This window comes from Amblyomma maculatum, unplaced genomic scaffold (genome assembly GCF_055883805.1).
Source record: "Amblyomma maculatum isolate TAMU_Amacu unplaced genomic scaffold, ASM5588380v1 scaffold_23, whole genome shotgun sequence".
Classification (NCBI taxonomy): Eukaryota; Metazoa; Arthropoda; class Arachnida; order Ixodida; family Ixodidae; genus Amblyomma; species Amblyomma maculatum.
In genome coordinates, this window is record NW_028146748.1 from 1,976,166 (window position 1) to 1,990,661 (window position 14,496).

Below are 14,496 nucleotides of genomic sequence, written 5' to 3' on the forward strand. Positions count from 1 at the left end.
ACTAATTACTACCACACTCTGCAAAACCAACCACAATGGCTAGATAAACTATTATTACTAATTAGTTACAGTTGCGTAAGTATAATTACTAATTATTACCACACTGTAAAACCAACCATATTGGCTAGATAAACAATTATTAATAATTATTTAGAGTTGCGTAAATAATTACTACACTCTGTAAAACCAACCACATAACAGCAAAAGTCGGAAAAAAAAAGTCCAAAAATTTCTAGAACAAAACAAAGCAGATTTTCTGTTTTTTTAATTGTGCCTTCTTCCCCCTTTGGGGGAGATGCTGGGCCGGTCCCGGAAGTAGTGCAGTACCGGGTCGACCCGTGGCGGAGTTGGAGCAAGCCCCGAACACTCCGCCGCGCTACAAAAATCAGTTTAATATCATGGGTACAATTAGAACCCGTAACAGATATTAAGCTGTTAAGAACAGATACTACACACAAAGAGAAGTTTATTGACTTCCAAACTGAAAAAGCACTATACATTGACACTGTGAACCCATCAATACATACACTTATATTTAAAGGATGCAGAATAATGTGCCGATACAAAACAGATGTTGTATTAACATTCTTATCTCTTTATCAGTCTGCTGACCCTTTATATAATTTCAATAAATTGGTACAACAAGGGATATACAATAATAACGGGAGAACTACTCAAATCTCTCCATCCCAATACACTAAATGGGGAAAGGGAAAAAAGGGGGGGATGTACATGCATACATGTTATGATCCAATGCACACTACATATGGTCATCCATACAACAATGTTGGCATGGTGAGCCGATTTGGTCTCACAACAAAGAACCGTGTGTGCCAGCGCTGCAGAAACCGCGCCTCCCCGTCTAGTTCGAGCCGCTCTGACAGGTATTCCCAGAGTAGGAGGCGCAGGCTCTGCAGCGCCGGGTACATGGCTCGTACCGGCTGCCTTCGTGCTTCCTCCAGGCAGCGGCGCTTCCACAAGACAGAAAGGGTACATGCCACAACTAGCCGCGCGAATGCACCCCGCGTTTGGTTTCCCCGCACCAAAAACATACGGTGTACTAGGTGCCACATAACTTTGGATACCCGACACTCAAAAGCGAAATGATCGCCAATCTCCAGTGCTCCGCACTGCGGGCACTGATTGTTGGGGACAACCCCCCATCGATAGAGGCGATCCCGGGTCGGGAGTACGCCCCACCGCCGTCGCCACTCGAAGTCTTTAACTTGGTCTGGCATTGTGCTTGCGGCCCATGTACTCCATCTCCTAGGATCGGTTCGCTCCGCTTCTTCTGCGCTGAGGCGAGCGCACGCCATGAGGGCGCTTATCTCGGTTGGCGGCACTTCCTCTATGTTTACCTCTGGCAGCTGTACATTAAGTGTTTCCTGGAACCTGGCGGCCGCTTGGTAGAAAGGGTGCGGTGTTTCCGCTCGCGGCCCCAGATGTCTTTGAGGGGTGAAGGCCCTCCTCGCAGTGCTTAGCCAGTACAAGAGTAGGGGCCGTCCTGGGTAATCTGCTTGGTCCAAAAGGCCGACGACAAGCTTGGTCAGCATAGTCCGCGCAACCGTTTGGACGCACGGTACTCCGAGGCCTCCTCTATTGCGGGGAAGTTGCACAAGATGTCGCGCCACTAGGGCTGTCTGTCCTCCCCAGAGGAAAGTGATTACCAGGGAGGAGAGTCTCCCTGCCGTGCATCTTGGCATCACTGCCAGTCTTGCCACGTAGAACGCAAAGGCAAGCGCGCTGTTCTTAATTACCACAATTTTGGCGGCCGTTGACAAGTCAAATCGCGCAGCGTTTGCGAAAACCCTATTGGCTTTGTCGATAGTCAGGGTCCAAGTAGCTGGGGATACTCCTCCTTCCTGAAAGTGTACTCCCAGTACCCTAACAGCTTCTACCAAGGGGATCGGTTCTGGTAGTGCCTCTTGGAAGCTGCCAAAGCGGAGCGCGTGACTTTTTCCTACATTCAGTTTTGCTCCCGAGAGCGATGCATATTCTCTAAAGACTGTCATGAACCTCTGCAGGCTTTGTCCATCACGCACAAACAGGGAGATATCATCGGCATAGGCCATTATCTTCACCTCGTCCTGACCTATCCCCGGAAAGCCACGGATGCGATGCTCGCTGACGACGCGCTGCAGAAGTGGGTCCAGTGAGAGGACAAACAGTGCTGGTGACAAAGGGCAACCCTGCCGCACTCCTCGGGTTACCGCAAACTTGGGGAGCGCCTCCCCGTTCAATAGCATATCACACGACACATCTTCATACAGGCGCTTTATGATCCCTATGACTTCTCCTGGGATCCCATAGGACCTTAAAACTTGATATAAATATGGGTGTTCGACCCGATCAAAGGCCTTAGCCTGATCCAGTGAAACAAACACTCCGCTCGCTCTTTTCTCCTGTGCATATGCGAAAACATCCCGGGTGAACGTGAGCGCTGCAAATACGGAGCGTCCCGGTACCGCCGACGACTGATAGGGGCAGATTAAATCTGCCAAAAAGGGCCGGAGGCGCTTGGCAATCAGAGAAGTAACCAACTTGTAATCACTATTTAATAACGTTATTGGTCGCCATGCCTCTGGAGATGACGGCGATGCTGCTTCTTTGGGGATCAAAATTATGCGTCCTGCTGAGAAGGATGCAGGTTTCCGTCCATCCCTGATGACCATGCTGACCAAGGTGGTTATCAGGCCGCCAAGAACATCAAAGAATTGCCAGTAGAAGGCCGCCATAATGCCGTCCGGACCGGGCGCGGATGAGTGTGACATGTCTCTTAAGGCTTCCAACACTTCTGTGCGTGACGCTGGGGCACTAAGTGCCGCACCCTCGGCTTCGGGCAGAGCTGGTAAGTCGTCAAAGAAGGAGGCAATATCTGTCTCTCCGTCAGCTTGGTTTCGGGAGGCCGACGTATATCGCGCGGCAAAGTGTTGCCGAAAGACTTGCGCGATCACAGCCGGATCCTCCGACATTGTGCCCTCGCCCAAATATAATTACTAATTACTACCACACTCTGCAAAACCAACCACAATGGCTAGATAAAATATTATTACTAATTATTTACAGTTGCGTAAATATAATTACTAATTATTACCACACTGTAAAACCAACCACATTGGCTAGATAAACAAATATTACTAATTATTTATAGTTGTATAGTATACTTACTAATTATTACCACACTCTGTAAAACCAACCACATTGGCTAGATAAACAATTAATAATTATTTACAGTTGCGTAAATAATTACTACACTCTGTAAAACCAACCACATAACAGCAAAAGTCGGAAAAAAAAAGTCGGAAAAAAAATTCCAAAAATTTCTAGAACAAAACAAAGCAGTTTTTCTGTTTTTTTTTCCATTGTGCCTTCTCCCCCCTTTGGGGGGAGATGCTGGGCCGGTCCCGGAAGTAGTGCAGTACCGGGTCGACCCGTGGCGGAGTTCGAGCAAGCCCCGAACACTCCGCCGCGCTACAAAAATCAGTTTAATATCATGGGTACAATTAGAACCCGTAAGAGATATTAAGCTGTTAAGAACAGAGTGTTTTTCAGAAATGTTTTGTACATTTCCTAGCAGTTTTATTGCAGACACCTACTGTTGTTGTTCATTCCTTTTTAGGGGAAATCTCATCTGTAAAGTTTTATTCCTGCTGTGGGGTGAGTGTATTGTTGTGCGTGTAGGAAGTCTTTCTAACTCGAGCTGCTGAAGTCCACCGAAGTGCGAGCCCTTCAATTTGCAGCTACGTGTTTAGCATAGACTTCACGAGAAGCTGCAATGGTATCGCTCACCGCCAGCTTCTTGAAGAGACGCATGTAGCGTTTGCTACAGAGGCTCCTCATCACTTTGTCATTGTTGGGGTCCCAGGAGCCCAGGGCCCCTACAACGACTGCCTCGATGCTGACCCGCTGGAATTTCCGGAGCAGGTATTGGCGAACGGGCTCGCACTGGCGACCTTACTCTCCCGTGCAGCATCGAAGGCGGTTTTGCGATTGTCAAAGGGACATGTGACATCGATGACAATCGCCATTTCCCCGCGCGCCAAAACAAGATCTGGGCGGAGGTTCGTGTCACCCACGGGCCAGTTCTCATGGGTGACACGATCTGTCGGGCTAGTTGGTAACGATCCATATGTATCAGCAGCGCGAACACAATCAGAGGAAAAGAAGAATAAGATAGGATAGAGCGCTGAACTTGCAACTTTATTAGAGGAAACTGAAACCCGCACTTATATGCACACCGAGAAAACACCCACCAGGGGGAATTATCACGGCGACGTGACCGTCAGGGCGCACGAGTGAACTGATAAAAACACACGTGTCCGGGACATCAAAAGATTACACGAGGAGCATCATGAAAAACACGCAGACAAACCTTTTCGTGAAATGACGCACTACGGGCATGTGTAAACAAGAATGGAAAAAACAGGGTTGGGGGCGGGCAATGACGGAAGGTAACAATGGAAAAAACAGAGAAGAGGGGCGCGTTTTATTAAAAACATGGGAAGGCGAAAAGCGGTAACAAAGGTTAGCAATACGAAGGAAGGGCGCCAACAATTAACACGGCTAAAGGAAAAAAAGTGAGGGGGGTGAGCTTCTAAAATCTAGGTAAGATCAAATGCCGCCAGAGAGGAAGGTGAATTCTTTTTCAGATAGTGAGATAGATGGGGTGCTTACGCAGCCTTCCTTAAGACCTGAGATGTAGGCGGCTTCAACAATTTCGCGCGTCAGTTGATTCTTATGTTTCTTCAGGATGGTTGTCTTCTTGAAACTGGGGGTGCATTTCTTTTTGCTGTCACATCCCCGACAGTGGGCGGGTAGGTTTTTTAAAAGGGCCCCGGATAAATCGTTCTTATGCTCCATTAATCTCTCATTTAAACATCTCCCTGTTTGGCCTATGTAAGCCTTACCGCATGTTAAAGGAATTGAATAAACGACGCCCTCCTCGCAGGCCGCGAGAGGGTCGCGATGCCTGGTTGTACAGCCACTAATCTTTTTCTTATTATTGACTTTGTTACACAGGCTTGAGAGGCGCAGTGGGGCTGAAAAGACTACTTCGACGCCTGATTTTTTACCAATTTTTTTCAGATTGTGTGATATTTGATGCAGGTACGGCACAACAGCAACCCTTTTGTTCCGCGGTCGGGCCTCATTTGGAACGTCACATTCGTGCTTCATACCTTTCAGGATTATTTCTGCTACAGATGCAAGGAGAGATTGCGGGTAACCTGATTGCATCAGCCTCAACACTTGGTTGGAAAAACTAGCCTGCAGCTTGTGTTCACAGGATTTTGTGAGTGCGTTTTTAAAGGTTGACTTTACTATGTTTCTTTTGACCAGTTTTGAATGTGCTGAGTCGTAGGGCAGAATGGGTTTTTTTGGCTCTTGGTTCAAATGACCAGCACACGTGGTTCTGTCCGAAAGAAACTTTTAACTCCAAAAACCTGATGGCGTTGTGTTCTGGGAATTCATGCGTAACTTCAAGAGGGGACATAGTCCTCGAAACAACTTGGAGAACTTCATCTGCTTTTGTTTGAAATGCTTCAGGGATGCAATCTAAGAGAACCAGGAAGTCGTCAACATAGCGGAAAATTTTGAGAACGCTTGAAGACTCGAGCTGGTCCTTCAAGGATCTGTCATGCATGGCCAAGAAAAGGTCACTCAAAATGGGGGCTATGCATGAACCTATACATATGCCTTGTTTCTGAATAAATCTGCAGCCGTCCCACTCAGTAACTGTCGATTTTAGGTAAGTGCACAATACTTCAATGAAGCCGTCCACATTTGCACCACACTCATTTTGGAAGGCCACCACACCGTATCTATCTATGGCATCACGAACACATTCTATGAGGTCAGCCTGCGGGATGGAATAAAACAGGTCTTTAATATCAATGGAGAAGCCATTGAACGTCTTTGTGCTGTTCTCATGCAGGAACCCGATTACTTCTGCAGTGTTTTTTACAAGGAAGGGGTCATCAACAGTGAGCCGCTTAAGGTTGCCTTGTAGAAACCTGGCGACTTCTTTTTGCCAGGTCAATCTTTCGGACACAATCACACGCAAAGGGCATCCAGCTTTATGCGTTTTTGCTGTAAAAAACATTTCCAGACAGCCTGTCTTTTTTCCCTGTATTGAACGAGAAAGGTTCTCTAAATTCAAGCGTTGGCATAGCTTCTTTGCATTACTTCTTATTTTTGTTTCAGACGTTCTGCATTTTACAAAATTTGTTTGGACTGCTTCCGCGGCCTTTGACATGAATACGCGTTTCGGTAGGACGGCAAACCCTCCTTCCTTGTCAGCGGTTAACAATGACAAATTCTTCTTAATCAGGTGTGAAACAGTCTTCTTAATTGGGAACCTATGCCTATCGGCGTTACAACGCGTGATCAGGTCCACTCCGTCCGCGGTACAACGATCCGCTTCCGCCGCTGGGGCGAGGCGAGAAACTTGCCTGACCATGGTCAACAGTTCCGGTGCTGTCCTCTTGGGCTCCACGGCGAACTTGGGTCCGTGACTAAGAAACCGCTGGACTTCTTCAGGGATGCTCTTGACACCTCCCACGAGGTGGACGGGGTTTCCAGTCTTTTCTTTCTTGGCGGGCACGAGTGCACGCAAGCCTGGGAGCACATGCTGCCAGAGGCACTCTGTCGTCCGGTTGACTTGTGACTGAACCTCACGCCATTTTCTGGCTGCTGCTGACACCGGCGATGATGCGAACACCATCAACCGCAGATGTTCTCCTATCTTATTCTTCTTTTCCTCTGATTGTGTTCGCGCTGCTGATACATATGTCTCATGGGTGATGGTGAATCGCTTCTCAGCGGCTGTCTTCAGCCAGTCGACGATCCTGTTGTGTCGGCTGGTGTAGGCGACGCTCTGGCGCATACAGTGGCAGAGAACATGCGGGAGGGATTCCTTGTCTTGCCCGCATCTCCGGCACCGCTGGTCAGCAGCGACATCCCACGGCCTGGCTCCGTTGAGGGGCAGCAGGTTCAGCCTCGCACGGTGCACGAAGCGCCAATCGCAGAAGCGAGTGAAGCGCCCCGTCCTCATGAAGTGGGAACTGCTACGGTCGGCTGCTACGCACTCCATCACTTTCCCCTGGTTAGGCTCTTCGTGGAGATTGTGATCTCGTGCGCGCATAGCGATGCTCCGAAGTGTCCTCACCACTTTCGTGCGCTGCTTCTGCGTGACGGTCACGTCGGCGCGAGTGATGCTGGGGCCCCACTCTTGCATCTCCCACGTGACCGCCAGGCGCCGGGAAGCCTTGCGAGCCTCCGTCCATACAGACTGAAGCTGCGTTGCCCTAGCTCGGAAGTCTCCCTCCGTCTCCCCTGTCAGGTAGGCAGCGATGTCCTCATCCGTGGCTGGTCGGCGTAGTCTCTTCGTTGTGATGGCAGTAACGGCATGCAGCGCTAGATCTCGCACCTCTAGATCAAGAGAGGAGAGGAGCTTAAATGCATTGTCAATGCGGCAGATGTCGCTCAGCTCCGCTGCGAGGGGGATGCCGACCGAGCCCGATGCTGCGCTGCCGTAGAGGTATTCATTGGCTGCGGTTCCTGGAAGATAAAGGGATTTTTTGATTAGTGGCCGCAGTGCATCGTCGAGGCGCGCCCACTCTGACTTGCCCAACACACCGCACCGCATAGAGAAATTGAGCGCTGGATATACAAATGTTTTCACAGCGTCCAATCTCTGCCAAGGGGCGAGCATTGAGCTAAGCAGGCGGCGGCCGGTGTTGATGGCCTGGTCCACAGTAGCTCTGTCCGGGAAGACGTTGAACCCTACAGGGCGGCCCAGGAACGTCTGGCTTTCAAAATCCTGGATAATTGGGATCTCAGCTCCTGCAATAAAGAAAGGGGTCAGTCTTGTACCAACCGGTGTTTTGCCGCTCAGATGAAGAGTGCGGCACTTCGCTGGATTAAGCTGTAGTCCCAGCCTAGAAGAAAGGGATTCAACAGTATTAATGCGGGCTTGAAGCATCTCCGGGTAATTGGACAGGGGGGTGAGGTCATCGGCGTAGGCGAGGATGTTGTGCTGAGTCTCGCCTCCCTGCACAGCACGCAAAACAGGGTCAATGAGAAAATTAAACAAGAGCCCGCTCAGTGGGCATCCCTGTCGAATCCCTGCAGAAGTGTCGATCGGCCGTGTTGACCCTTCTTGTCCTATGATGGTGGTGGTGTTGTCCCTGTAGAGGTCAGCGACGATCGAACAGAAGTCGCTGCCGGCGCCTGCTCCACGTAGTGCGTCGATGAGGGCGTTGTGGGCGACAGATCCAAAGGCGTTGCTGAAGTCAAGGAACGCCACGCACAGCTCCCCACCGCCACCCCTCGCTGCGTCAAGGCGCTCCTGCAGCACGAAGTTGTGCTCAAACACACCATCGTGCGGCAGGAACCCCTTTTGACAACGAGAGAGCAGCTCGTGTTCAGCGATCCATCGCTGCAGCCGAGTGGCGAGACACCCAGCATACAGCTTTGAAATCGTCGACCCGAGTGCGATGGGGCGCCAGTTCGTGACGTCCTCCGTAGGTCCCTTCTTGTGGATGAGGATGGTCCAGGACTCCTTCCATGCTGGGGGCACTCTCTTGAACTTGAGGCAGGCATTGAATGCTGCTGTCAGGAAGGCTGCTTCAGGGTCTGTCGTCTTCCAGTGCTGGTAGGTGATTCGGTCGTTGCCGGGCGCGGTGTTCTCACTTTTCCTCAGCTTCGTCAGGACCTCCTCTTCGGTGAACTTGTCTAGAGGGAATTCCGTGAGGTCGCTGCTCTTGGCCTTGTTGAGAAGAAGGCTGGTGTCCACCTCCTTGGGGCCCCACGTTGCAGTGAAGTGGTCCTCGAGATCCTGTAAAGGAACCGTGCACATAGGCGACTCGCCGTCGACAATCAGGCGTACTGCTCGGTGGCGATTCTTGCGGTAAAGAGACTGGATCTGCTGAGCGTTGTCGGGGTTGGTCGGTCGGCGCGGCTTACCTCCGGCCGGAGCCTTCGGTAGCTTTACCGCCTTTCCAACCTCGGTGATGGCCTCCTCCAAGATGGAAAGAAAACCATCCCAACCCTCAGCAGACACAGGCTCATGCAGCAAACACCGGAGGCGCCTGGTGTGGTCGACGAGTATGCCCTCGCACTCCAGTTCATCAGAAAGAGAATCAGTTAGTGCTCCCTGGGTGGCAGTTGCGTCATGGTGGCCGCCGCCGTCGTCGTCTTGAAGCTGCGATGTATTGCTTTCCTCGCTGATTGTTGACAGGTGAGCCTGTTGTCCATTGCCTGCCTGCAAGGAAGGAGAATCTTGTGAATTCTCCATCTCCCTGCTGCTGTTGGGTGTGCTGCTGGCAGGCACGGGAATTCCCTGGTCATTCTGCTGGGAAGGGGAGGTGGGAAAAATTAGTGCTGGTGTTGCTGCTCTCGTTGTGGTGCTGCTCTCTGGAGGAGGAGAGATGGGGTTAGCGGTCGTGGCTCTTCCTGGCCTGCTTCCTCCCCATTGGTGTCTTGTTGAGGCGTTGCTGGTGGTGTCCTTGCGTCTTGGCTGATGTCCTCTTCTTGTGGGGGCTCTAGATCCGGTGGTCTGGCGTCCCGTGATGGTGTCCGTCTTAGTCTTCTCGTCGCCGCTAACGGTGGCACGGGACGAGGCGGTAATCCCTGCATGGCAGTCTGTTTGCGGTGCCACATGTGATGATTTTCCAGCCCTCTTTTCGATGGAAAAGAGAGCTGGCAATCACCGCACTTGTGGCTGTGCAAGTCAGTGCTGGCCACCTCGAGCTTCTCTCCAGTATGACAGGGATGCGCTTTTGGTCGAGGACCGACCTCTCTGTGGCAGAGAGTGCAAAAATGCGTGACCTGGCTTATGCGCACCCCACGCTCACTTTCCAGATGCCGAATCAGGGACTGCCGCCTGGACGTCCACAATACCGGGGAGTACGCGGTAGCGCATCCCTCTTCCGTACATCGGAACGTCCTCGCCAGCGGAAAGAACAGCGTAAGGCTGTTCCCATCACGGCGAGGTTGCGATCCGGGCTGTGGCGGTTCTTCATTGCTGGCCGGGCTTGGACTGGTGGACGGCGATCGGACTGAAATGCGGCTTCTGCTGGCGGTGAAGGCGCTGCTTGTCGGAGGCGATGACATCACTTCTAACGGCGGCGGTCGTCTGGAAGAAATGGCGAGGTGTATCCGCGCGACATACTGCGATAATGGATTTCCTTCCGCAGAAGAGGTCAGCACTGCAGCTCCCACTGGGAAAAAGACTATCCAGAAAGAACAACTAACATACACTAATAATGAGACTGAAGAACCAAAGCGCGCGCAAAAAAAAAAGAGAGAATGCTCAACGCCAAAAAAAAGAAAAACACAATATGAGAGCCCTTACCAAGCTCGTAGCAAAGCAAAACAAAAGATGGAGCTGAACAGGAGAGAAACACCAGTAAACACCCCACGCAAATCACCCTCAACACAATACAAGTGAAAAAGAGCTCTTGGTACTGAAGCAACGCAGCAACTAATAAAAATCGTCACTCAATTACCAGGAAAACGCCGCAAAGAGCCCTCACCAAGCTCAAACTAAAAAAAAAAAAAGGTTTAGCGGGAGCAAAACATGGGAAACACCACACTTGACTAGAAAACGGCTCTTGTCAATGAAATCACAATGCAGGAACCCAATAAATCAGCACCTCAACTCAAATTAAAGGGAACAGGCAAAGAATTCGCACTAAGCTCACAAGAACAAAAAAAAAAACTGGTGGCAATGTAACAAAAAGTAATAAAAAAAATTAAAGGCACAAACGGCGAGAAACAGCGGCAGATACTACATGAGCAAACAAACAAGGATGGCAAAGAATTTGAACACAAACAGAAAAGTAAAAAAAAAAAAACTAGCAAAGACGGAAAAAGAAAAAATTTAAGGGCAGAAAGCACTACATGAATAAACCGATTGCAAAGAATGTAAGCACAAACAGAATGGAAAGGTAAAGAGCAAGCAAAAAAAAAGGAAAACTAGAAGGACAAAAAAAAAACTTGCAAATTAAGAAAAAAGAACACTTGAAGGGCAGAAAACACTGCCAACAATGAGGATAGGAAACACTAAATGAACTAGTAAAAAAAGAGAGCTCTCACCAAGCCCTCACAGCAACCGGGAATCTAGGGGCAGCAGGGGTTCCAAGAGCAGCAGGTCCGGATGGTCCATGAGTCCAGGGTCAGCAGGGGGTCCAGGGGTCCAGGATCAGCAGGGGCTCCTACTACACTTTGATCTTGGCCAAAAGGCCGAGAAGCTACTACACACAAAGAGAAGTTTATTGACTTCCAAACTGATAGAGCACGATACATTGACAATGTGAACCACAATATACATACACTTATATGTAAAGGATACCGAATAATGTGCCAATACAATACAGATGTTGTAAGTCACTTTACATTAACAGTCTTATCTTCGTATCAGAGTCTGCTTATCCTTTATACAATTTCAATCAAGAAGCTACTACACTTTGATCTTAGCCAAAAGGCCGAGAAGCGATAAATTGGCAAGGAACTGCGGTTCGATCCCATCAAAAATGTATGCCCAAGTGGTGCCACTTATCGGTTGTTGCAGAAACAGCGTCGGTCCACCGTTTTTTGTTTGTAGCACTTGAGCTATGGTTTACCAAATCTCGACACATCGTTGGAGGAAATTCTTAATCAAGCCATTCTTTATCGCCCCAAATAATAGACTCACATGCAATGACACGCGGGAAAAGTAACCCAAGGTGTCACTGCATGCACGAGGCGCCCAACAATGCAATAAGACAGGCATTGAGAGGATTGCTGTGTTAGGCACATGGATAGCAGTGAGCTCGAATGAAAAAATGTTAGTTGGCCTCATCTTTGAGTTGTGATTGTCCTCCCCCAAAAACCGAGAGTCGCTTAGCCAGTCCCGCAAGTAGTGCAGTACCGGGTAGACCCGTGGCAGAGGTACAGCAAGCCCAGAATGCTCTGCCACACTACAAAGAATAGTATAATGTCAGGGTTACAAATTACAACTGGCAACTGATATCAAGCTGTTAAAACAGTGTTTTCCAGAAATGTTTTGTACATTTGCAAGCAATGCTTTATTGCAGATACCTACTGCTATTAAGGCAAACGCCTTTATTGCCTCATAGTTGTCGTTAGCAAAAGTGTCACATTTTTGCCACAGCACTTATTGGTCGCGAAGGGAAGACGTCGTGGAGGTGTCGACCAATCACAGAGCAACACCACAGTATGTGCAAATGCATAGCTTATAATATGTCCATATGTCAATCAATGAGCAGTTATTAATTAAAAAGGAAATATATAAGTAAATAATTCTTTATATGCTATGTCCTGGTTATTGCACTAATTACTCAATATTGGCTAGGTAAACAATTATTATAATTATTGACAGTTGCGTGAATATAATCACTAATTATTACCACACTGTAAAACCAACCACATTGGCTAGGTAAACAATTATTACTAATTATTGACAGTTGCGTATATATAATTACTAATTATAACCACACTCTGTAATACCAACCACAATTGCTAGGTAAACTATTATTACTAATTATTTACAGTTGCGTAAATATAATTACTAATTATTACCACACTGTAAAACCAACCACAATGGCTAGGTAAACTTTTATTACTAATTATTTACATTTGCGTAAATATAATTACTAATTACTACCACACTCTGCAAAACCAACCACAATGGCTAGATAAACTATTATTACTAATTATTTACAGTTGCGTAAATATAATTACTAGTTATTACCACGCTGTAAAACCAACCACATTGGCTAGATAAACAAATATTACTAATTATTTATAGTTGCATAGTATACTTACTAATTATTACCACACTCTGTAAAACCAACCACATTGGCTAGATAAACAATTAATAATTATTTACAGTTGCGTAAATAATTACTACACTCTGTAAAACCAACCACATAACAGCAAAAGTCGGAAAAAAAAGTCGGAAAAAAAAGTCCAAAAATTTCTAGAACAAAACAAAGCAGTTTTTCTGTTTTTTTCCATTGTGCCTTCTCCCCCCTTTGGGGGCAGATGCTGGGCCGGTCCCAGAAGTAGTGCAGTAAAGGGTCGACCCGTGGCGGAGTTCGAGCAAGCCCCGAACACTCCGCCGCGCTACAAAAATCAGTTTAATATCATGGGTACAATTAGAACCCGTAACAGATATTAAGCTGTTAAGAACAGTGTTTTTCAGAAATGTTTTGTACATTTCCTAGCAGTTTTATTGCAGACACCTACTGTTGTTGTTCATTCCTTTTTAGGGGAAATCTCATCTGTAAAGTTTTATTCCTGCTGTGGGGTGAGTGTATTGTTGTGCGTGTAGGAAGTCTTTCTAACTCGAGCTGCTGAAGTCCACCGAAGTGCGAGCCCTTCAATTTGCAGCTACGTGTTTAGCATAGACTTCACGAGAAGCTGCGATGGTATCGCTCACCGCCAGCTTCTTGAAGAGACGCATGTAGCGTTTGCTACAGAGGCGCCTCATCACTTTGTCATTGTTGGGGTCCCAGGAGATCAGGGCCCCAACAACGACTGCCTCGATGCTGACCCGCTGGAATTTCCGGAGCAGGTATTGGCGAACGGGTTCGCACTTGGCGACCTTACTCTCCCGTGCAGCATCGAAGGCGGTTTTGCGATTGTCAAAGGGACATGTGACATCAATGACAATCGCCGTTTCCCCGCGCGCCAGAACAAGATCCGGGCGGAGGTTCGTGTCACCCACGGGCCGGTTCTCATGGGTGATGGTGAATCGCTTCTCAGCGGCTGTCTTCAGCCGGTCGACGATCCTGTTGTGTCGGCTGGTGTAGGCGACGCTCTGGCGCATGCAGTGGCAGAGAACATGCGGGAGGGATTCCTTGTCTTGCCCGCATCTCCGGCACCGCTGGTCAGCAGCGACATCCCACGACCTGGCTCCGTTGAGGGGCAGCAGGTTCAGCCTCGCACGGTGCACGAAGCGCCAATCGCAGAAGCGAGTGAAGCGCCCCGTCCTCATGAAGTGGGAACTGCTACGGTCGGCTGCTACGCACTCCATCACTTTCCCCTGGTTAGGCTTTTCGTGGAGATTGTGATCTCGTGCGCGGATAGCGATGCTCCGAAGTGTCTTCACCACTTTCGTGCGCTGCTTCTGCGTGACGGTCACGTCGGCGCGAGTGATGCTGGAGCCCCCCTCTTGCATCTCCCACGTGACCGCCAGGCGCCGGGAAGCCTTGCGAGCCTCCGTCCATACAGACTGAAGCTGCGTTGCCCTAGCTCGGAAGTCTCCCTCCGTCTCCCCTGTCAGGTAGGCAGCGATGTCCTCATCCGTGGCTGGTCGGCGTAGTCTCTTCGTTGTGATGGCAGTAACGGCATGCAGCGCTAGATCTTGCACCTCTAGATCAAGAGAGGAGAGGAGCTTAAATGCATTGTCAATGCGGCAGATGTCACTCAGCTCCGCTGCGAGGGGGATGCCGACCGAGCCCGATGCTGCGCTGCCGTAGAGGTATTCAT

General features: G+C 49.1%; 4 pseudogenes; all 4 read right to left on the reverse strand.

Moving 5' to 3' along the window:
- Positions 1 to 293: 293 nt before the first annotated feature.
- On the reverse strand, positions 294 to 464 carry LOC146171101 (U2 spliceosomal RNA; annotated as a pseudogene).
- A 2,924-nt stretch (positions 465 to 3,388) lies between these two features.
- On the reverse strand, positions 3,389 to 3,561 carry LOC146171102 (U2 spliceosomal RNA; annotated as a pseudogene).
- Positions 3,562 to 11,289: 7,728 nt separating this feature from the next.
- On the reverse strand, positions 11,290 to 11,498 carry LOC146171103 (U2 spliceosomal RNA; annotated as a pseudogene).
- Positions 11,499 to 13,045: 1,547 nt separating this feature from the next.
- LOC146171104 (U2 spliceosomal RNA) lies at positions 13,046 to 13,216 on the reverse strand (annotated as a pseudogene).
- Between the last annotated feature and the right edge of the window lie 1,280 nt (positions 13,217 to 14,496).